Raw genomic sequence first — 25908 nt, 5'->3', positions numbered from 1 at the left:
ACCAAGACCAGGAACATCTACAAACTCACCTAGGTTCACACTCCTGCTTACAGAATGATAGATAGTGTAGAATACACTCGCTGAAGAGAAATGGGAAACCCATCACCGTTTTGATTCTCACTCTCAAGGCTTTAAAATAATAATTAAAAAATTACTTTTCTCCTAAGAACTATTATTTTCCACCAAATAACAATACTACTATGAACACTTACTTGTCTAAATTATGCATTCTAGAAATGCTAGGTGTAGTCAAAATGTAAAGGGGAATTAATTGAGGTGAACAAGAAAGAACATTAGCCTGTGAGTAAAGAAATCTTAAGTTTCCCAGCAGTAAGCAAAAAATGTGAGAATGTTCCAGACCACTAAGAAAGGATAAACATAGATAAATGACAATCAGAGAAAGTGAAAGAACCTGAACTTATTTTGTAAACCAGAGGGGACAAAGGTAAAAGGGATTTAATGTCCCTGATTATATGGTAACCAAATTTTTTCTTATATTTACTGGACAAAATAGTGAAAGCTTACTTAGTCTCAGACTCCAGAGGTTAAACACAAGGAAGAATTTCGTAACTAGCAGCACTCACTTGACACAAGAATGAATGGCTGGTTGAGTGTGTGAAATATTCTCCAGAGAGCTCTCAGAAAAGGCATGGTTCTCATCTGTCTTTGGTTTACCAGTGAGATGTAGCCTCACTGTGCAGTGGAAAAAATTGATTCACTAGTTGAAACAGTGATCTTCCAGCATCTGACTCTGTGGTGCAGACATTGGTCCATGGACACTGGAAAAACTCAATGATGTCTTCAAAATATGTGCCTCCCAAGAATCACATTTGGGGCCAAGATTGTGACAAGTGCCTAGCATTGTCCAGACTGCAAATACAAGCTCATGGATGTTGATCTTTCCAGTGCTACATGTGAACACTCTGCTTGCTCACAAATCATCTGGTGGCAATTCTCCAGGTATAAAGTATGGGGCACCCAAACTCCCTAGAAACACTTTACAGTTTAAACACTTAACTATGAAGAGATCTGGATATGATTCTTTAACTCCCTTTTTTTGTTTAAAGAAATACATACACACACACATACACATAATCACTTACATACAATACTGCAATCAGATTAGTTTTGGCTTTTGAATAACCATGAAACACTTCAAATGAGGATGACTGATACCTCAGAACGAATGAGGATGACTAATACTGCAGTCCATCTGTTGTCATGGCTGTGATAAAAAATCACCACAGCATTTTGTTTTTCTACTTTTTGTTTCATGTCCTTCTTTATTTGTTCATTAATTCACTGGAAGTAAAGGCCTGTCTTTGACATTACAATCACATCTGACTTAGAAAGTTACACATAACAGATGCTTTCTTCACATTAACATACTTGCCATCATTTTATTGCTTACTTTTCTTATGTACATTATTCCTCCGGAACAAAATGTATGTAATTATGCTTAATATGTACCAAAAACACGTATCTATTGATACCAGTTATGAACAAAACAGAATTAAGAATTATCTCAAAAGCAAAATGCTACAACAAATAAAGAAACTGAGATTAGCAGTGATATGTTTAAAATTCTCTTAGGCTCAAACATTAATTGAAAGTCCATAACTGCTCTAACACTCATTTACTTGATAAAGACTCTGAGGACTTCATTGGCCACAACCACAACAGTGATGAAGTTGTTAAAAATGCAAATGTTCACTCAGATTACATTAATGGAAATTGAATTTTCCTAGACAAAAAGAAAAAAATGCCTGCAATGAACTAACTGAATGTTTTTGTCCCCATAAAATTCACATGCTGAAATCCTAACCACCAATGTGATGATATGAGAAGGTGGGGCCCTTGAGGGTTGATTAGGTCATGAGGGTAGAGCCCTCATTAATGGGATTGGTGCCCTTGTGAGAGAGACCCTAAAAAGCTCTCTCATTCTCTTTCAACCATGTAAGAATATAACAGGAAGTAGTGGTCTGCAACCTGCAAGGGGGCCCTTGGCAAACGTTGACCATGCTGCCATCCAGATCTCGGGCTTCTAAGAACTCTGGAGCTATAAGAAATAGATTTCTGTTGTTTATAAACCACTCAATCTATGGTACTTTGTTATAGGAACCTGAAGTGACTAAGACAATGTTCCAGTATTTTTTGCGTTTATCATAGCACTGCAGAGGAACTGTATTGGGGCCTGTTTAGAAGGAACACTGGAGGAATCCAATTGAATAAAATCTGGAAAGTATGCCACATGAAAAAAGGAATTAAGGTGAGACATAGTAAATAGTAGTCTCAGCTTGTGACAGCCTCCTCCATCTTCTGGAAAGTCACCACAAGCTTTCATTTACCTGGGAATTTTCACACTCCTGCCCAGAGTGTGTGTTCTTCCATTCTTTGTTTATTCAACTCTTTATTTATCCTCCAAGTCTTTGCTAGAATGTCACTTTCTTGGAGAAATTGCCCCAGATCCACACCTAAACTAGTCTCCTGTACTTTCATAGCATACTCCATAATTGACCTTCGCAATGCTATTCCAATTTAGTATTTAATTATTTTGTGATTCTTTTGCATCTTTCTCCATTCCCACTACACTATGACTTTCATGATGTCAGAAATCAACTCCAATGTGTTCAGTGCTGTATCTTCTCAAACACCTAGCACACCTCATTAGGATGGCAGCAAATTACCCATATGAAGAAATAATCTTCTCATGCGTAACTTTCTAAGTCAGAGAGATATAAAACTCCAAGACAAATATTTTAATACCAGTAAATTAATGAACAGATGAGGAGAGTCATGAAACAAAAATATCAGGTGTAGACTTTAGAAAATGGCCTGAAAAGAGTCCTGGGAAAAAAATTATTATTGTATAAGGAAACAAGGAAATTGAAACTGAAAACTTACTACCTTACCAAGTTTACAAAACTAGCAAGTGACAGGGTATATACTATATTCTAAACAACTATTTGGTGAATGAATGAATTCACAAGATAAGTTGCCGCTGTCAAGATGAGGGTAGGACACATGTCCTCAGGACAGAGCTCATCATGGAACAAATTTTTTTTTGAAAGTAGTAGGGCATTCCTATGTATAATAATGCTCTTTTACTTTCAACAAAGTTACTTTTTATAGCATCAACATATTGAATGTTATATTTGAATACCCTTTATTTCTTTCACTTGCCTGATTGCCTTGGCCAGAACTTCCACACTGTGTTGACTAGGAGTGGTAAGAGAGGGCATCCTTGTCTTGTGCCAGTTTTCGAAGGGAATGCTTCCAGCTTTTGTCCATTCAGGATTATATTGGCTGTGGGTTTGTCATAAATAGCTCTTATTATTTTGAGATAACATTCCATCAATACCTAGTTTATTGAGAGATTTTAGCATGAAGCGGTGTTAAATTCTATCAAAGGCCTTTTCTGCATCTATTGAGTTAATCATGTGGTATTTGTCATTGATTCTGTTTATATGATGGATTACATTTATTGATTTGCATATGTTGAACCAGCCTTGCATCCCAGGGATGAAGCTGACTGGATCGTGCTGGATAAGCTTTTTGATGTGCTGCTGGATTCAGGTTGCCAGTATTTTACTGAGGATTTTTGCATTGATGTCCATCAGGGATATTGGCCTGAAATTTTCTTTATTAGTTGTATCTGTGCCAGGTTTTGGTATCAGGAAGATACTGGCCTCATAAAATGAGTTAGGGAGGAGTCTCTCTTTTTCTGATTATTATTTGGAATCATTTCAGAAGGAATGGCACCAGCTTCTCTTTGTACCTCTGGTAAAATTTGGCTGTGAATCTGTATGGTCCTGGACTTTTTTGGTTGGTAGGTTATTAATTGCTGCCTCAATTTCAGAACTTGTTATTGGTCTATTCAGGGATTTGACTTCTTTCTGGTTTAGTCTTAGGCAGTTGTATGTGTCCAGGAATTTGTCCATCTCTTACAGATTTTCTAGTTTATTTGTGTAGAGGTCTTTATAGTATTCTCTGATGGTAGTTTGTATTTCTGTAGAATCAGAGGTGCTATCCCCTTTATCATTTTTATTGTGTCTATTTGATTCTTCTCTCTTTTCTTATTTATTAGTCTGGCTAGCAGTCTATTTTGTTAATCTTTTAGAAAATAACATCTCCCAGATTCATTGATTTTTTGAAGGGTTTTTTTCTCTATCTCCTTCAGTTCTGCTCTGATCTTAGTTATTGCTTGTCCTCAGCTGGCTTTTGAATTTGTTTTTGCTTACTTCGTTGTTTTACTTGTTACGATGTTGGGGTGACGATTTTAGATTTTCCTGCTTTCTTCTGTGGGCATTTATTAGTATAAATTCCCCTGTAAACACTCTGTCCCAGAGATTCTGGTATGTTGTGATCTTTTCCATTTAGGTCTTTCCTGCTTTATCCTGTGGGCATTTAGGGCTATAAATTTCCCTCTAAACACTGTGTCTCAGAGATTCTGGTATGCTGTGTCTTTGTTCTCACTCGTTTCAAAGAATTTATTTATTTCAGCCTTAATTTCGTTATGTACCCAACAGTCATTCAGGATCAGGTTGTTCCGTTTCCATGTATTCGTGTGGTTTTGAGTGAGTTTCTTAATCCTGAGTTCTAATTTGATTGCACTGTGGTCTCAGAGACTGTTTGTTGTGATTTCCATTATTTTGCATTGGCTGAGGAGTGTTTTACCTCCAATTATGTAGTCAATTTTAGAGTAAGTGCAATGTGGTACTTAGAATAATATATATACTGTTGATATGGGGTGGAGAGTTATGTAGATGTCTATTAGGTCCCCTTGGTCCACAGCTGAGATCAAGTCCTGAATATCCTTGTTAATTTTCAATCTTGTTGATCAGATTAGCAGGATATTAAAATCTCCCATTATTATTGTGTCGGAGTCTGAGTCTCTTTGTAGGCCTCTAAGAACATGCTTTATGAATCTGGGTGCTCCTATATTGGATGCATATATATTTAGCATAGTTAGCTCTTCTTGTTGCATTGATCCCCTTACCATTATGTAATGCCCTTTCTTGTCTCTTTTGATCTTTGTTGGTTTTAAGTCTATTTTATCAGAGACTAGGATTGCAACCCTGCTTTTTTTGCTTTCCATTTGCTTGTTAAATATTTCTCCATTCCTTTATTTTGAGCCTGTGTGTGTCTTTCCACGTGAGATGGGTCTCCGGAATACAGCACACTGATGTCTTGACTCTTTATCCAATTTGCCACTCTGTGTCTTTTAATTGGGGCATTTAGCTCATTTATATTTAAGGTTAATATTGTTATGTGTGAGTTTGATCTTGTCATTATGATGCTAGCTGGTTATTTTGCTGGTTACTTCATGCGGTTTCTTCATAGTGTCGATGGTCTTTACAATTTGAAATGTTTTTGCAGTGGCTAGTGCCAGTTTTTCCTTTCCATATTTAGTGCTTCCTTTAAGAGCTCCTGTAAGGCAGGTCTGGTGGTGACAAAATCTCTAAGCATTTGCTTGTCTATAAAGGATTTTATTTTTCCTTCTCTTATGAAACTTAGTTTGGCTGAATATAAAATTCTGGGTTGAAAATTATTTTCTTTAAGAATGCTGAATATCGGCCCCCACTCTCTTCTGGCTTGTAGGGTTTCTGCAGATAGATCCTCTGTTAGTCTGATGAGTTTCCCTTTGTGGGTAACCTAACCTTTCTGTCTGGCTGCCCTTAACATTTTTTCCTCAGTTCTACCTTGGTGAGTCTGATGATTATGTGTGTTGGGGTTGCTCTTCTCAAGGAGTACCTTTGTGGTATTCTCTATATTTCCTGAATTTGAATGTTGGCCTGCCTTGCTAGGTTGGGGAAGTTCTGCTGGATAATGTCCTCAAGAGTGTTTTCCAACTTGGTTCCATTCTCCCTGTCACTGTCAGGTACACCAACCAAAAGTAAGTTTGGTCTTTTCACATTGTCCCATATTTCTTGGAGGCTTTGTTAGTTCCTTTTCATTCTTTTTCTCTAATAATGTCTTCAAGCTTTATTTTATTAAGTTGATCTTCAATCTCTGATATCCTTCCTTCTGCTTGATCTATTTCAGCTATTGATACTTGCATATACCTCATGAAGTTCTTGTGCTGTGTTTTTCAGCTCCATCAGGTCATTTATGTTCTTCTCTAAACTGGTTATTCTAGTTAGCAATTCCTCTAACCGTTTTTCAAGGTCCTTAGCTTCCTTGCATTGGGTTAGAACATGCTCCTTTAGCTTGGAGGAGTTTGTTATTACCCACCTCCTGAGGCCTACTTCTGTCAATTCGTCAAACTCATTCTCCATCCAGTTTTGTTCCCTTTCTGGTGAGGAGTTGTGATCCTTTGGAGGAGAAGGGGCATTCTGGTTTTTGGAATTTTCAGCCTTTTTGTGCTGTTTTTTTCTCATCTTCGTGGATTTATCTACCCTTGGTCTTTAATGTTGGTGACCTTTGGGCGGAGTTTCTTTGTGGACAACCTTTTTGTTGATGTTGATGCTATTTCTTTCTGTTAGTTTTCCTTCTAACAGTCAGGTCTGCTGACTTCCCCTCTGCTTCAGGTCTCCTGCAGTTTGCTGGAGGTCCACTCTAGATCCTGTTTGCCTGAGTATCACCAGCAGAGGCTGCAGAACAGCAAAGATTGCTGCCTGTTCCTTCTCCTGGAAGCTTCCTCCTAGATGGGCACCTGCCAGATGCCTGCCAGAGCTCTCCTGTATGAGGTGTTTGTCAACCTCTGCTGGGATGTGTCTCCCAGTCAGGAGGCACCAGGGTCAGGGACCCACTTGAGTAGGCAGGTCTGTTCCTTAGCAGAGCTCAAGCTCTGTAGTGGGAGATCCATTGCTCTCTTCAGCAGCAGGCAGGAACATTTATGTCTGCTGAAGCAGTGCCCACAGCTGCTCCTTCCCCCAGGTGCCTTATTTTCTGTTGATAGACACTTAGATTGCTTCCAAATTTTGGCTATTGTGAGCAGTACTGCAACAAACATGAAAGTGCATATATCTTTTAGATACACTGATTTCCTTTCTTTTGTGTATATATCCAGCAGTGGAATTTCAGGATCAAATGGTAGCTCTATTTCTAGTTTTCTGAAGAACTGCCAAACGGCTCTCCACGGTGGTTGTGCTAATCTACATTCCCACCATCAGTGTAAGAGAGTTTCCTTTTCTCCACATCCTCTCCAGCATTTGTTATTGCCTATAAAAACCACAATGGGAAGCCACTTCACACTCACTAGAATGGCTATAATCAAAATGACAGATAATAACAAGTGTTGGCAGGATGTGGAGAAATTGAAACCTTCATACATTATTGATGGGAATGTAAAATGATGCAGCCAACATTATTTGAAGTCAGCCTGGCAGTCCTTCTAAAGGTTAAACATAGAGTTGCCGTATGAGCTGGCAATTCCACTCCTAGTTATATACTCAGAAGAAATGAAAACATATGTCCACAAAATATCGTTCATAAATATCCATCTCAAGCATTATTCATAATAGCCATAATGTAGAAACAACCCAAATGTCCCTCAGTTGATGAATGAGTAAATAAATTGCATTATATCCATATAATCACATATTGCAATTTTATTTAGCAGTAAAAGTAATGAAGTAGTGATACATTCTATAATGTGGTTGAACATCGAAAACATGCAAAGTAAAAGTGAGGCATACATATATGTGTGTATATATGTATGTGTGTATACATGTATATGTTTATATATATATATATGTGTGTATGTGTATATATATGTATGTGTGTATGTATATAAAGTGATTTGACTCATAGGAAATGTCCAGAATAGGCAAATATATAGAAACGCAAGTAGAGTTTGCCTAGGGTGTGGGAAAGAATGGATAAGGATGCTAAATAGATACAGAAATTTCTTTGTGGGATGATTAAAATGTTCTAAAATTAGATAGCGGTGACAGTAGTATAAGTCTGTGAATATGTTAAGAATCACAAATATTCACTTGTGAATTTCATGGTATGTAAATTAAATCCTTTTTTTTTTTTTTTTTGAGTTGGAGTCTCACTCTTTTGCCCAGGCTGGAGTGCAGTGGCATGATCTCAGCTCACTGCAACCTCTGCCTCCCGGGTTCAAGTGATTTTCCTTCCTCGGCCTCCCGAGTTGGGATTACAGGCATCTGCAGCCACGCCTGGCTAATTTTTGTTTTTTAGTAGAGACGGGGTTTTGCCATCTTGGCCAGGCTGGTCTCGAACTCCTGACGTCAAGTGATCTGCCAGCCTCGGCCTCCCAAAATGCTGAGATTACAGGCACGTGCTACCATGCCTGGCCATGAATTAAATCTTAATAAAATGTTTAAAGATCAAAAGAGAAGAAACTGACATTTCTTTGCCCATCAAATTGCAAAACCCTACAACCGCATCAATGGGCTTGTAGTTCCTAAATGTGTAATTCCTCCCTGCCTCAGCCTAGAAGCTCTCTATCTATTCACATTCTTAGCCAGAGGTTTCCTCTTCTTAATCTCATAATACCATTTGCCTGGTTCTCAGAGACCCCAGGGTCCTAACTGTCTCTTTTTGCCTTTCTGTCCCACCAAATTGTGACCAACTACATAGTAATGATGGAATTTTATCTCAAGATTTCCAGACGTTTTAATCCAAATTTCTGTTTCTAATATACTTGTCTGTTTGTAAAACATTAATAAAAAATCAAAATAAATATTTAATTTATACTATAAAGCAGATATATTGGAATAATCATTTGCATTCGGGTTAATTTCCTTAACATGAAATTCAAATGCATCTCCTTCTACCTTCTCTCTACAGATATTTAAAATGCTTGTAAATGAATCATTAGTTAAGACTTGCACTACCCTAGGGCTTCTAAACTGGCCTTTGTGCTACCGCTGGCCCATATATATTTATACAGTTACAATATCCAAGTGCATGGACTTCCAGCCCAGCTCCCCCTCCATTTGGAGCTGCATCAAGATCACACAGATGACTTGTTAAAACACTGGTTGCTGGGCCCCAGTCTCAGGGATTCTGATTCCGTTTTCTCCAGGCAGGGCCTGAGATTCTGCATTTTGGACTAGTTCCCAGGCAATACTGATGTTGCTATCCCCAGACCACACTAGAAGATCAAGGGGCTACATACAGCACTGATGTTGATACCCTGTATCTTATACACAAGCCTCAGTCAAGACTTTCATTTATCCCTCAAAGGAAGCTTCTGTCAAGGCAGTTGTTTCATAATAAGTTCACATATAACAGTCCATCGTGTTTTCATAATTGCACATTACTACATTACCTTTATATGATGTGTTTTGACCTATTGTTCTTTGACTTTTACAAGTACAATAAGGAATGTTACCAATTATAAGATATTGTTTGCAATTTATAACAAAATAGTGTCCTAATAATTCACTTTCAAGTTTTTAGTTCAGTTAATCTTAACACTATAAAACAATGTTTTGGTTTTTTTTTTAAGTTAACACATGTAATTATGGTTTCAAATGAGTGAAATTTTCTTGACTTTTTAATCAAAACAAATAATATAAATAAATTGAATGCTGACACATTTAATGAATTAAATGCTGTAACTGCTAACCATAAAAGCCAGTAACCAATATCACACATATCATTATGACCCTATTATTATTATAATATTATTTTAAAAGTAATTGTTTTTTATTTGAATTCATACAGGAAATTGTAGGAATAAAATGTCACATTAACAGTTTTACATACCAAGTTCTCTATAAACTTTGTTTTAAAAAATGTTCTGTTTGGGAAAGAGGAAGAGGGGAAAGAAGATGTGAAAGAAGTAAGGAAAGGAAAATCATTGACCCAGAGCAGTGCTTCTCAAGCGTCTCAAGTATTGATGTGCTTTCTTTTTGGGATCCTGATCAAATGCAGATTCTGAGTTAGTAGGGTCTGGAGAGGGTCCATGATTCTAGCAAGCTTGCAGGGGATGCTGATGCAACTTATCACAGGATCACATATTGCATAGCAAAAATCTAGATTATCACATGGCTTCAGAATCTTTGATGGACTCTCAGGAGGGAGATAAGAAAGCATAGCATTATTGGAATGGGAATAGGCAATAAACAATGAAGTATGTTTTCTACAACCCATTGAAGAGCGCATTTGCTTAAAATGAAAATATAAAGTTAAAATTATAGCAATCTTATTATCAGGATGGTTAAACACCTATCCTGATATTGCTCATCCGTTCATTCATTCATGCAACAAGCATTTACTAAGTAGCTATCATATGTCAGGAATTAACGTAGTCCCCACCATCAAGTTGACTGTAACATTGGGTTGGATATAAGACAATAAAAATCTAAGATATAGTGTTGTTCTGCATTTTAGAAGTGTGAGCAAAATGTCAAGCGAGTTTACAAGAAGGTGGGAAATACCCTGTCTAGGACTTGGTTGAAGCCTTCACCATCAATGTGAAAATAAAGCCCTGAACCAATTTGATTCTTACTTAAATTGTGGCAACTCTTACTGAAGAGATGATCACTTCCCAAATTCCGCTTTCATAACAAATAAAGGCATCAAATTTACAGTTGCAAATAATAGTACATGAAATTCCATACGATTTGACAATTTAAAATAACTTGATAATTAACTGCAAGGTTTTAGATTCTATATGGAAGGCCATGATATTTATCATACATATTATTTTATGTATTGACCTAAATAATTTTAACTAATCTAATAGGTATCTCCTTGTATATGTCACTTTTGAAAATGTAGAGATATGGAAGAAATTAAGCTTCCCTTTTTATGGTAAAACTTAATTTCTGAAACATTGTTTTGACTACACTGGTTCAATTTCACCCTTGAGAAAGTGCCACTCTTACTGTAATATTTTGTAGATGCAAGCAGAGAAAGGTGCTACTATATTTGGGAAAGAATAGGGAAGTTAATAATATTTTTAAAAGAAAAATAATTAAGACCCAAAGTCACTAGTCTCTGCTTGGTCCAGGAGGTTAAAAACAAAAAAAGAGGTGTGTTCTGCCACAGACATGTACACATGTGCAAATAAAGAGGAAAACAGCACCCATGCAGTGGACCAGCAGTCTCAGTAGAGGTCCAAGAAGGAATTCAAGGGAGGTCATGTTATTAGAGGCAAATGACAACTGTGCCCATTTTTGTTGTTTCTAATTAAACAAACAATCTAACTTTGTGACTATGTTTCCCCTGAAATTATTCAAGAGCACTAGAGTATGTGTCAAATGCTCATATTCAGACATCAAGGAAGGCAGAACATCGTCACGTCTGCAATACTCGAGTGGGTTTGTTACAGAGCCAAACTCTTACAGTGGTTTCCAGTATTATACACTTCTGAATTGACTAGTTTTGTATTAATGAGCTATAGCTGTGTAAGAAATTATTCCAGAATTCAATGACATATAACAATATGTATTTATTTCCTGCTTTCATCCTCCATAAAAAAAAAAGAGGCTCTCAAAGGCGAGTTTTTCTCATGGTGAAAGGCAGTAAAAGAATCCAAGAATATATGCCCAACTACACAAGTAAATTTCAAATATGTATTCCTATCTTCTTGTCTGCTGACATTCCATTGGCCAAAGGAAGTTCCATGGGACAGAAAATTATACTGCACTCACCAGGAAGCTGAAATGTGATAAGACTAATGGAACAACAATATGGTGGGGAAATATCACAGGTAGAGAGCAGGAGTGGAGGGGAGTAAATAACTTTCTGAACACTAAGCTCTACCCCAGTTCTTAACATATGCTTATGTTAAGAAATGATAGTGCCTGAAGTCAAGAATGATAGTTGCTTGAAGTCAAGAAGCAAAAACTTTCAATTATAATAGAGAGATAACATAAATTACGCTAATTATATAAATTTTCTCAACATGACCAGCACTAACTCAGGACATTTAATTCTTCTGAATGAAATTCCTGCAGACCAAATGAGAATAGTTTTAGCTATTAAAAAATTTATGATTTAAAAGAGAAAATATGTATCTTATAACTTGGAAATAAACACACTTTTTAGAAAAATATACCAGCTGATTTCTGTTGCAAAAAGATAATATTCCAAAAATCAGATCACAAAAGTGATTGCATTTATGATGATATAAATATATAACTACATTTCAAAATATATTCTAATGAACATCTATCCTCCAGCAAAACATGATATAGCAAGCCATTTTTAATTAGCTTGCCATCCAGTCATACTTTTTCATTTTATAATTTTATAACCACTTTTAAATTTTGTAATACTATAATTTTACTTTTATAAGTAAATAGCATCTGTTCTCAGTTTAAATGATATAACATTTATGCAGTTTGGATTTGAAGACTATTAAAGATTCAACTTAAAGAAGCTAATAAAACTTTGTTAGTAATACAAGCTACTACTTAAAATACATTATTGCATACCATGTAAGTATTACATAATGATTTTGAATACTAATTTTAAAAGTCAGAGTCATTATTTACTCACTTATTCATTTCATAAATAAAAATATTTTATGACATTGTTCTAGGTAACAGGGATACAGGATACTGAAAACAGGAAAAAAAATTTCTGTCTTGGAGCTTATATGATAGTTCAAGAGGATAGCAAGTGAATACAGGGAACACAGGAAGTGCTACAAGGGAAAGGAGTTGTAGCCATAAATGATATGGTCAGAAAAGCTCTCACTGACCAAGTGACATTGGTGTGTGTGTGTGTGTGTGTGTGTGTGTGTGTCTATATATAATATAATATTAATAATGTATAAATACAATATTAGAGAGAGAGCTTTTAAGAAATTGGCTCACATAGTTATAGAGGTTGGTAAGTCTGAAATCCATAGGACAGGTGGGCAGGCGGAAAATTCAGGTAAAAGTTGATATGGCAGTCTCACTTGGAGGCTAGAAACACAGGTGGTATTTTTATGTTAAAGTCTAGATAAATCCTTCTTTCTTGGGAAACCTCCATCTTTGTTCTTAAGATCTTCAACTGATAGGATGAGAACCAGCTACGTTATGGAAGGTAGTTTGCCTTACATGAAGTCTGTTCATTGTAAATCTTAATCACATCTGCAAAATACCTTTGCAATAACACATAGACTAGTGTTTGGCCAAACAACTGATTACCATAGCCTAGCCAAGTTAACACACACAATTAACAATTACAGACAGTGAAAAGAAAGATACGGGGTTGTAGCTGGAGGATGCTGGATTGTTTAATTAATATTTCATATGGGAAAGCTAAGCCTATTCAAAGAACAATGGGAATGATCCAGGCTAAATATTTAAGGGAGAAAGGGATAAATAATCCAAGTGAATAAAGAATGACTGGAAGGGATAAGATGCAAAAGCATCTTCTCAAGGGATAGGACTTAATTGGAAGTTATATCATCTGATAAGGGATAAGGGAGAAGAGGGGTTAGACATTGAGAAGAGTGGAGCTTACTTGAAATGACCCTCATGGAGAGTAAAAAGAATGAGATGACCATAAATCATAACAACATGGCTAGGAAAATGGAGCTATTGAGACTGGTGACCAGGAATGTGTAATTCATAAAACAGCATAGCATTTCTGCCATATGGATTTGTTCAAATGTAAACACAAAGATGGCAAATAAATGGGGTCAAAATTAAGATATTACAATGTAAGTAATGAACAAAAGAGCCAGTGCCAGCTGGGTTGCTGGCACGAATATTATTACAATAATAATGTTGGGAACATAAGATTTAAATGGAGAGAATAAAGAAAAAAATGAGTGAATTGAAAGAAAGACTGGATGGGGTCTATTGAGATAGAGAGAAACAATAGTCATTGTTGAAGTTGGATAGGGAATTGGGAAGGAGACAGCATTGTGCTCAGTGTATGACTGGGAGCTCATGAAAGTTGAGCAGTTCAAAGTCCTGACAAAGTTCAAGGAGTGACCGTGGGAAAGGGAAGCTAAGGCAGCTTGGAAGGGATGAGTATAAGAAAACATATGTGGATGCTAAAGAATTGGGATGAAGAAGAAATCTATAGGCCAGTTGCCAAAGGCTTTGATAAATGAAGGGAGTAATCTGGGTAGATGAGAAAATCAGAGGCTGGAGAAGGTGCTATTCCAGGATATCATGAGTTCAAAGTGACAATGAGAAGCAAGGTGTACACCAGTGCACTTCCAAACTCAGAGGCACATAGAGCCAGAGAAAAGAAATGTCACTGCTTTAAGATGATTACAAGGAAAAAAGTGCTCTCTGAGGAATTACAGGTTACATTCAAGGCAAGGAGGTGGAAGAAACTCCGTGGTGAAAAAGCCTTTTCCAAACTTAAATGATGTTCTTCTCAAAGTTCCTGAGAGTTCATCTTTTCCTGCAACCCTGTTCATACCTACCTCATTTAGTCCTTAGTCACCCTTTCTCACTCTCACATACCTGACAATCACATATTAATCTCTGTGAGCGTCTTCATCATTGTTTTGTCCAATTTTATTTGCTATTAATATTTTCCCATCACGTGCCCACCTGAAGATGTTGCCTTTTGTCTTGACCTAAGTACAGAAATCAGATCATGCCCTCAATACAGTGATTCCACTAGAATTGCTGCTGATGATCCAGCTGCCTTCTACTGATTTGATTTAGAAAAAGAAAATAAATGCAGAGTCCAAAAGGCAAAAAGAAAACCAGGACCCACTCTGACTTTCACAGCTATTAGCATGTCTCTCAGAAAGGTCTGTTTGAACCAAATACCAAAACCCTGAGTTCCTTTTCACAGCTTGTAAGCAAATGTTAGCGTGTGGATTCGATTTACTTCTTCCTCGCAAAGAAAGAAAATAGGTTGTAAGGCAGAGGAGACAGAAGAACAAAGATTTATTTTGTAGAATCTTTGGAATCACCACTGCCTGGTTAGAGATGGTCTTGACTGATGAGTTTTCCGTGATAGCCTCCCAGCACTTAATCTTAGCCAAATATTAATGTACTGAATTTATTACAGTTGAGTTCTGAAATTAAAAATGACCATCTGTGGCACACGTGTGTGGTACATGGAACAGTAATATATTGTAGGCCAGCCCAACATAAGCAAAGGATATCGTGATTGTGACAAGGTGGGCAAACTCACTCAGACACCAAGACAGCTTAGTGAATCTAGTGGACACTTGTGTTGGTCCTCTCTGCACGTATCTGCTTTCTGAAACAATGCACACACATATATGAGATATTTATTAATAATTCCTTCAACAGACCTCTATAACAGATGGTGTGCTCCAAATCTGGAAATGCAGTTTGCTTCCCTGAAACAGAGCAATCTCAATTGAACAACACCAAATTCTAGAGGAAAAGGTCACAATGTCAGACAAAAGAAAAAAGTGGTTTTTGTTGTTGTTGTTTTATCTTGTGGATATCAACACTGTAATGAAGCTCAACATTGCAAAGTTGGCCCTCTAGAATTTTCATGTGAATGTCAAGAAAGTGCGTATATACATTTTTGAACCCCAAAATATGTATGTGTATATATATGTCTGTACACACACACACACACACACACACACACACACATACATACATACACACACACACGCATATAGAGCATTTTCACCAGGAAATAGAATGCACCTGAAATTAGCTCTTCCTACAAATCCAAAGAGAACAAGATTTATATTTTAAGGCTAAAGATGAAAAAGCTTAATAGAAAACTTACTTTGTGACTTTTTATAGAGGGAACCCTTATAGAAATAAAAGGATGCAGTTGACCAGAAGTGGGAACCACAAAGCATAGATAAATATATTTTTGAATGAGTTTATTCACACTTTGAATTATTTGGGTCCACAGCATAGAAAACAATTAGGTTACAATTAATTTGTTATGCCATGTCCTATGTATCATAACAGAATTTAGGCTATTTTATAAGTGGTCTTGGTTTGTGCGTACATACCTGAGTTTAGTTCGTTTGGTGAATTGACAGCTAGACAAGATGGATAGTATCAGAGTTCTAAAGTATTGGGCACTTGAAAATACCTTCACAGTCGGAATACTGTCCTGTTAGTTACCTGGGTCTCCTCGTGGGATTCTTAAAAATACTCTGCAGAAGGAAAATTAGTGGACTAGAAGTCAAGTATTTCCTTATTACTAGCTGCTCAATGCCTTTAATATTGTCAAGTTAGTGATTTTGACACTCAGAATGTTCTGGAAAAGGTAAAAAAGAACAGATATCCAGAGAGAAGTGACATGCAATGTCCGCAGAGCAGAACAAAGCTGAATAGATTCAGTATTTTACATTATTCAGTATCCTTTCAATTACAAGTGATTTAAACCCAACTCAAATTGAGCAAATAATATGAATAGGCCACAAGAAATATAAATGACTAATGAAGCAACGAAAATGCTTTATACTTTGAAAGAAATTAAAATTAAAACAATGAGCAATGAGTTAATTTTATTTCTAAAATGGGCAAGCTATTGATACAGGTTATGAGGAATGATCATTTTTATACAATATAGTATGAAATCTTTTCGGAGATCATTTTATCTAGAAAATGATAAAACTTAGAAATGTGTCTTGATGTTTATTAATTCATTAAGCAAATAATTTATTGAGTGATTATTATGGTGCCAAGCACTTTGTAAGATATCTACCACTCACAGTGGTTATGATCTATAAGACAAGATACACATTACAAAATAGAAATAGTCATATTAATAAAGTAAACAATGTAAAACTGCAATTTTGGCAAGCACTGAGAAAGAGTTATGTGGACTTAAAAGTGCCTATAATATAGATAAATTGGGCAGTACCCGAATTTTGGCAAAATTTCCTAGGGTGCAGTGAGCCTTAAATAATTGAGTAAGTAAATATTTACTAGCAAAGGAAGGGAAGTGGCAGGCAAATGTAATAATATATACAAATAACATAAGGAAGGAAAAGGAATGAAGCATATAAAGGCCAGTGTATCAGGGTAAGCCATGTTATAACGCAATAACAAGCCTAACGTTTCAGTTATTATTTAGTTTTAAAAATATTTAATATTCATGTAGTTTATTTAAATATTTAATATTTAATAAGATCTAATAAAAATAAAAATTAGATCTAGTATGGGATAATACAACAAGGTGAATATAGTCAAAAATAATTTAATTGTGCATTTTAAAATAACTAAAAGCGTAACTGAATTGTTTGTAATATAAAAGATAAAAACCTGAGAGGATGGATTTCCATTTCCCATGAAGTGATTATTATGCATTGTATGCCTGTATCAAACTATCTCATGTACTCCATAAATAAATAAATACATCTACTATGTATCTAAAAATAATAATTTTTTAAAAATAATAATACTAGTCATGTGACCTCAACAAAAGAGCCCAGGAAATGCACCGGTACTAGGTGCCCAGCTTGAAGAAAGCTAAATTCTCAATGAATAGACTAATCACATGTCCAGTGTGGCTGGAGCTGAGTAGAGGAAATATGAGCTCCCGTGAGAAAACTTGTCTTTCTATACCCAATGGGAAGTCATTGAAGGCTTGACACTTTCAAGAAATTTTCCTGAGGAGAAAAATTACATAGTTGGTAACATTTAATTTACAAGCTGGTTTATCATAATAGTGTTTATTCATTTTTTCATATGGCCAATAAACCTGCATATTCAATAGCAAGTTCTTACTCAAAAGTCAGTTGCTGTATCTTTATAATAAAGTAGCATATAACCAGAAGTAATGTGCTTAGAAAAATGTGACATGAATAATACATATTACCTGTAAAAGTATGCAGTAAGATACACTACAAAATGAGATCTACTTAATTTATCTACTCAATAGTTTTAAAGTTCTGTATATTTAATATATGTGCATAAAAACTCTTAGAGGTACTGTATAAATTAGATATATTTTATCAGTAATTATTTAAGCTAGAATCATGGTGTGCTTGGGTATTACTTTTGTTGTTGATGTTTTATTTGTTATTACCTGTGCTTTATTTATGTCTAATTTTCTACAAAGAATGTTATTCCTTATTAGTAGAAATTTTTTAACTGGCCAGGATTTTATTTGTCATCATTAAAAAATAAATCCTTTTTTTTCTTTTCTTTTTCCATTAGTAAATGTGACTACACTTCCTGTAGTCTCTTGTAAATTCCGTGAAAGTTATCAACATGTTGTTTTTCTTGCTGTTTTAAGTCATCCGAACACGCTGAAAATTGTGTATACATCACCACTAGTTCAGACGCAGTCTCTAGAAAGAGGAAGTTTAACATTTGTACTCATCTTTTCAGTTGCCTCTTGACATGAGTGGCCCCATGACTCAGGTTCTGGATCCCTAATTGCTACTCTGAGACAATGAAATGGCAAGTTGTTACCCATCGAAAGTAACCCAATATTTTTCAGATCACAATTCTAGAGAGTGGTCAAACATCCCAAACTTATCAAGGAATAATGACCTCAGGAGAATCTTCCCTGCATCCTCTTTTTGACATTCTTTTGGTTATTGTGATAGTATAGTCAGAACCCCCAGTAATGGTTCAAGAATAATACAGGATATTTGTCACTGATGCTTTAATAAGAGCACATGTATTGCTGAAAAACAGGCTGCCGTGTTGTACGTTCTTACTCCATCACTGGGCATTTTACAGCCGTAAATTCTGTGCTTTTTCAAGAAAATAGTTGGAGCAAAAATGCAAACCATATTTAAGCTCTTTTTCAGCTTCCAAAAAAGTAAATAATCTGTCTAATCAGACTTTACAGACATTGGCCAAATGTTGGCCTAAACTCTGAGTATATACCAGGATGGGTCAATAAATTAGATACAATTGAGTTACCGGAAACCAGCCTGTACATGAAAGGTCTAAAGAAGTTTAAAATCAGCCTAGGGTGGAAATATTCCACCAGAAAGAGTATTGGTGCAGAAGAATATTCACACTTCTTGCAGGCATTGTTTTATAGTTTTGTTGCAAATGTGTATGTTTTTGTTCTTTAAAGGGGAAAAAGTTAAAAAATGAGATAAGAGTCTCATTACAATCCTTGAAAACCAGCATGTTGTTTATCCAAATTACCAATTTGTGTGTTCCCGTCCATAGGGCCATTAGTAAGTACCATTTGAGCTCTCATGACTCTTCATGGCACTTTGGATATCAAGGGGAAGCTCTAATTCAGGTAATAATTTATAATAATAAAACTTTTTATTATTTGTTTATTCTGTCAAGCCGTAGCTGGTGCTTTTTCTCACCAAGAGGTCTCCTATTTTGGTCTAGTAAATGAAAGTAGAAGTTGAAATAAAATTAAGGTCAAAATATGAAGAGCATTTGCTGTGCAAGTGGCAGATTATACTTTAAAAACAAAATCATCTTTGAGAGTACTGGCCAATTCCTCTTTGAGAGGTACAAGTAGATCTTTACTTATTCCTACAGCAGTAAAGCAGCAGCCAGGAATTCTGAGAAATATTCTGCAACTATTTCCCAAAAAGCACTAATGAATGTAAAAGATAATTAAAATTGGAAAAATAAATGGTAGAAAAGGCAAGTCATCAATTACTATTTCTATTTTCCTCATCATAAGAGAAGACATGGATGAACCTGGAAACCATCATTCTCAGCAAACTGACAGAAGAGCAGATCAAACACCGCATGTTCTCGCTCATAGGCGGGTGTTGAACAATGAGAACACATGGACACAGGGAGGGGAGCCCTACACACTGGGGTCAGTTGGGGGGAAATAGGGGGGGGGGGGTGGGGGGTGGGAAGCTGGGGAGAGATAGCATGGGGAGAAATGCCAGATGTAGGTGATGGGGAGGAAGGCAGCAAATCACACTGCCACGTGTGTTCCTATGCAACAATTTTGCATGTTCTTCACATGTACCCCAAAACCTAAAATGCAATAAAATAAATAAATGGGGGAAAAAAAAAAGAGCAGAGAAAAAACATCAAGAAAGGATTCAAGTCTGATTAACTCCACCAAATATTTTGTTGTTTAGAGGCTACTCTATAAAAACATAGATGTTTTTCCTCAAGTAAGAAAAAAAATCTATGAGAAACAAAGTCCTTTTACTAGAATCTCTAAAGGATAATTAGTAATAGGCTGATCTCAGCAATGTGGTAGGGAGATTGTCAGCATCTCCTAGGGACATCAGGATAAATCTAGGTTCGGCTGATGTCAGATGCATAAAGAAGAACAAAAAGGGCTAAAACCTAGTTATAGTAGCAGAAGTAGTGTTAGGGCATGGCCAGGGTCAGATAGCAGGAGAACTCAAAGGGCACATCCAACTCTAGTGGGCAAATGAGAGCAACAGTTAGGTATGAATCAAGGCCCTTAGAAGTTATCAAGATGACAAATAATAGAAACCAGCACATATATATGGTCTTCAGTGGTTGCTGGAATTGAGATTCTGCTAAGAGTTAGGTCTCCGTCTGGATGAGCATAACTTCATATTTCTGTAAGGCACAACACTCCAAGTTTATCTGTCATCAAACACAGTGGTTACATTTAAATTTTTATTTCCAATAGATATTTCTACCCAAGACAAGCGTAGAAGCGCCCTTGTCTGAGCTTGTCAATTGCATGCCTGGTCTTTTCATGGCCTTGCCACTGGCCTAAACTAGCTGAACTCTCCTGATTTATGTATTTGTGTTCATAATTTTTAATAAATTACTTTAGCTTTGCATTTCTCATAACATCCTGTACATGTGTTTGTAAAATTAAACTAAAAATCCCTTATGTGATAGTACCAGTGAATAATGTCAAGAAAGCTCAGATATTTACCCCAAACTTTTAGAAGATAACATCTAAATTCTCTATTTCTCTTAAAAACCTTACCATTAGTAATTAACATAAAATCAGAGATTCCAAGCTAGAAGTTAAGAGGTTATCTGTGGCAGGTTTTTTTTATGTCCACAAATTTTGGACACCCCTCTCAAAAGTGGGATCGCTAAATGGTCTAATGGTCTAAAGATGTATGCAAATGGTATAAAGATATAGAACAATTTCTGAAGCTATATTATAGTGGGTAATGCAGCTTCTGTCTTGAGTGCTGGGACACATGATTTTATTTATATCCATAAGCAGACATATAAGAACCCCAAATATCCCGAAGCAACTATAATGTGAAGAAGTTGATAACACATAAAAAAATCACATATACATGCTCCAGTGGCAGCCCTAGCTGAGCTTTCAGCCAAGTGTTAGAAAAACCTGAGTGAGGTACCTTGGACATCCAGCCCAGTAAGCCTTCTTTATATGGTTGCAACTATAGTCAATATATAACTGCAACTGCATGAGACACCCCAAGTGAGAACTATCCAGGTAAACCCTTCTGAGTTCCTGACCCACAAAGAGCTAAGGCAAAGTAAATTTCTTAAGCCTATAAATTTAGGGGTAATTTTTTATGTAGTGATAGATAACTAACTGATATACCATCTAATCCAAGTCCCTACTCTGGGATGAATCTTTTGGATTAAATGGCTCTAGTACAAGGTATCTTCCTTCACATTAGCCATGAACCAGTAGGTTTGGACAACACAATTTTGTTCCTCATGTTAGATCAAAATCTTCATTTCTCTAACTTTAAACCAATATTCTAGATTAACATTCTCTGGCTTCTTAAACATGAAAGCTTACCATGTAGACAAAAACACTCTGCAAATACCTCCTTGCTCTTTTCTCCTGCAGGAAAACAATACTCTTTTACTTTAAGCCTTGCCTCAAAAGATAGAGTTTTCAAAGTTCTGTGTGTCTTTTTCTGAACACATTCCAATTGGAGAAGCCTTAAAAATATAGTGCAAGGAGTTTGACACTTCATCCCATAAATCATCTCACAGAATTTGGTGAAAGTTTCTTTTCTATTGCCTCTATTATGCTAGACACAATATTTCATTAATGCAACCCAAGATTGTGCTAGTCTATTTTTTGAACAGCCACATCATTCCATTGGCTTATTTTACGGTTGTCATCAAATGGAAATCCCAGACCTCTGCCATCTGTACTGTGGCCAAACAAGCTCACTCATGCAGCTGACTTTCTGAACCTAAACAGAACTTGAAACTTGTTTCTGCTTAATCTCATTTCAATGGTTTTGGCTCAGTGTGTTTCTGTCAGTTGATCACTTTTATTCTTGGGTCTGTTACTTAGAGTTTTAGCTATCTCTGCATCCTTACTTCTAAAACTCTATCAAAATTATCCATAGAAATACTGAGTCAACTCAGGGCTAAGAGTGTAGCCAGTCAAAATCTATTAGAAAACTACAGGGCCATTTGCCAACACATAGCAGGCATATGTTTAAGACACTACATATCAACACTTCTATCATTCCATCTACTATTTATGTGTGATGTTCTTGCAAAAAATACTGTCATCTGCATTGGTATAATTGAAACAATTGATAAGCATTTTATGCATGGCATTTTCTGTTCCCTAGAGATTCTAACAAAATGAGAAATCATGTGAATTTGGTATGACTTGTCTTGAACAAATGTATGCTAGCTCCTAGAGATTAGCTATATTATTTTCCAAAGGTTCATAAATCACGTGCATGATAATCTATGCTAGAATATTGTATTAAGCTGAAAAAGAAAAGACAATAATACCCATGATAAGTCATCATCACCATTTTTGAAAGACAATACATAATTTTTACAGTTCAGACTTCTATCAGAAATCTTCTCTGATACTTAAAAATTAGTATGTAGTTATATAGTAGATAATAAATATTTATTGAATGAATGAACTAATTAATACATGAATGAAAAGATACATGAATCATTCTATTATGCTGTTTTATTTTCTTCATTTCAACATATCACCCTATGGAGGTAATCTATTGTTCAATTTATTTGTAGTTCCCTATCCCTGCTCATAAGTATAGAGCTTGATCTATCTTAATAATATATTCACATTGTCTACAGTATAGCCCAATGCATAATATATTCACTGCATGGAGATATGTTAAATTAAAGAAAAATATTTAATCCCAATAGGCTTAGGTCTCAAACCCTGTCATTACTCAATAGTTTCTTGCAGTATTCATTCTACTTCTTCCAGTTAGAAAAGCCTTAACGAAGAAGACCAATTCACAATAGGAGTTCCATTTTTTCTGTCATTTATTAATATATTTCCAAGAAACACTTAATTTGCCCTTATTCTTATGCCAAATATTCTTTCAAAACTAGATGCTTTAAGTTTCCATGCAAGCAATTTATTTTGGAGGTGACCCCAGGCAGGAAACACTGGGAAGGAAGTTCGGGAAACAAGACAGGCAAAGGAAGAACGAAGAGTTTAACTCTTTCATCCAGAACATTTAAGAATGCCTCCTTGAATCTTCAGAATTGATATAGTCATTCAGATAGACCTCAAGAGGTTGGTGGAATGACAATTGTTTCAGTGGCTTCTCATTCAAGCATTTTCCCCACTTTTCCAAACCAAAGTTACGTTCTCCCCTTTGGCGCCCTAGAGAAGACCGACTTCTCCCCAGCAGACTGACATAAAGTTAAGTGAAATGTCTATGTACACCTGACTCTTATTCCAAATAGAAAGATTCTCATTGTAATCTTTTACATCTATTTATTTTCCACATTTTGCCATTGACTCATTATTTGTCAAAGAAATGCTTCTAGAATTAGTATATTAAAATTAGAATATTAATGTGATAAATGTATATCAAATGTTCTAAAAACTTGATAATTATAATTATCTTTGTTACTATTGTGTAAAGTAAGTATCAGACATTTAATGGCCTGAAATATAATTACTGTTCTTTTATTTTAAATGAAAAATAATTTCAAGATAGTATATGCTCATTTTTAAAAAAATGTGTGTGTGCCTATGAGTACATATGTGTGTAAATGTAATCGGTATAGATGGTAGAATTTTGATTGTTTTTTCTACTTTTTTGTGATACTATAAAAATTATTTATTCACTATACACAGAACATGTCCCCTATAAAATATACATGTAAATCACTAAAAAGTATAATTTGATAAACATTTTCTCAATTACAATACCTACTAAATCAGTTGGGTTAACAGCTCTTTGTCTGCCTCAAAATAATGTAATTATAGCACCCAGTCTCCTTTAAATCTAATGCAAAGTTAAATATTTATTTTGGGGATTATTTCCCAGTATATGTTTGGTGAGGCAGAGTAAACAATTTAATATAACTCTGGCATATGACAGTCACTGCATAGTAAACCAGTTTATTACAGATTAAAATGAATCATTTTTTCATTATTTATAATAATGGTATCAAAGAAATACTCGATACTTTTAGATGGCAGATAACCACACAATTACTTATCTTTGATAGTATATTGGGTTCTATAATTGCATTAAGATATGAATGATATAAAATATTGCTACAAATAATATACCTCAAACAAAACAACGAGGCCAAATGGTAATGATTCACTATATTGTGTTCAGTGACATTTACTGAATAAGGGAATTATCTATTTTTCTCAATTATTCAGTATAATGTTTTGCCCACAGTGAGGGCTCAATAAATATTTGTTGAACATATTGACTAAGAAAGAGGTGAGAAGAGATGGGCCCTGTTAGCTGGATGTCAAAAATAATTGGAATTTACCTGGGAAGTAGAGTAGTTAAGGAAGATGTAAACTGCATGTGGTATACAAGTAAATAAACGCAGATACCAACACAGCAAATGATTAAGCAGAAAACTCTGGTAGCAAAATAAAGGCAGGATTTGCCGATAATGGCAACAATGGAACTGTTATATTGGACCATACTTTTTCCCACCGAATTCAGTTTGAGACAGACCAACAGAGACACTGTGAAAGACTCTGACTGTCTTCCTTGATGTTCAGACATCCTAGTTTCCAGTGATTTATTATGGACCTATTACCTATGAATCAATATAAACATATTCATATTTAGGAATTAATTTGCAAAAGTACAAAGTTGAATTTCCTTTTGTTTGTTCTAAAATCATACTTTAAAACTTGAAGGGATTTCAATTATTCCATGTAGTTTTTGATAACATTCTTTTATCTTTACTGGCCAGAGTCAAAATATTCATACAGTATTCATAGTGCAGCACCTTCCACCTTCCCATCGGTCACTTGAGCTGCCCTTTTTTGGCTCTTTTTCTGCTTTCTTGAAATGTAGTAAGCAGAACTGTACTGGGTATTCCAGCTACCATTCAGTCTATCATTGTTGGAATGGCTTCTGCTATGCCGAGGTCTTCCAGTTGGTCTATTTCTAGGACTACACAATCTTCTATACATATAATCAAAAGACGGACTTCTTGATCTCCGTCTTTCATAACTTTGGCTTCTAAAACGTCTGTATCTGTGATAATAATCATGGCAAGAAGAACCGTACACATTCCTCCCTTCCTTGGCTTTCATCTGATTTGGTGTCTTCTGATGCCCCTGGACAAGCTATATTTCAATCTGCCATCCACAAGTCCACTTTCTGTCAAAAAACGTAAAGGGTCTTCAGCATCACGAACATCCTCAAATTGAACATAAGCAAATCCTCTTGGACGGTGAGTGTAAGAAATCAAGTGGAACATACACATCAACTATAGGACCATAAGGACCAAATTCACGCCGTAAATCTTCAGATGGTTTGCTGAGCCTGTTGGTGTGCCCGGCCAAGACACGCTGCCACCATGTCCTGCTACCTGTGTCCCCCCCAACACGTCTCTGGCACAGACAGCCAGAGGGCTCCACAATCATCTGTTCTCGTGAGACTTCACTCCCTGCTCCTACCTCCGTGCAAAGCCCGTTTTTTTTTTCTACGTTTAATAATCTATATATCTGATTTTCTTTTTCTAAAATAAAATCAAATTATTTCGTGATAATCAAAAAATAATGGCAATTGATATAAGCAAATGTCTAAAACAAGATCAAGTAAAAGATATTATTTATAAATGCCTATTGGCAGCAAATATCCCTTACTTTATCAAAGAACATGCCACTCACTACTAATTACATTAACAGTACATTCTTACCATTTTTCCTATTAAAATAACATTAGAGGATCATAAACTAGCACTAGTT

General features: G+C 35.7%; 1 pseudogene; it reads right to left on the bottom strand.

The window, feature by feature from the left end:
- Positions 1-24999: 24999 nt before the first annotated feature.
- On the bottom strand, positions 25000-25584 carry LOC108300920 (annotated as a pseudogene).
- Between the last annotated feature and the right edge of the window lie 324 nt (positions 25585-25908).

This window comes from Cebus imitator, unplaced genomic scaffold (assembly GCF_001604975.1).
Source record: "Cebus imitator isolate Cc_AM_T3 unplaced genomic scaffold, Cebus_imitator-1.0 Scaffold31, whole genome shotgun sequence".
Taxonomy (NCBI): Eukaryota; Metazoa; Chordata; class Mammalia; order Primates; family Cebidae; genus Cebus; species Cebus imitator.
Note: the sequence above shows the minus strand (reverse complement) of the source record. Positions and strands in the feature narration are given on the sequence as shown.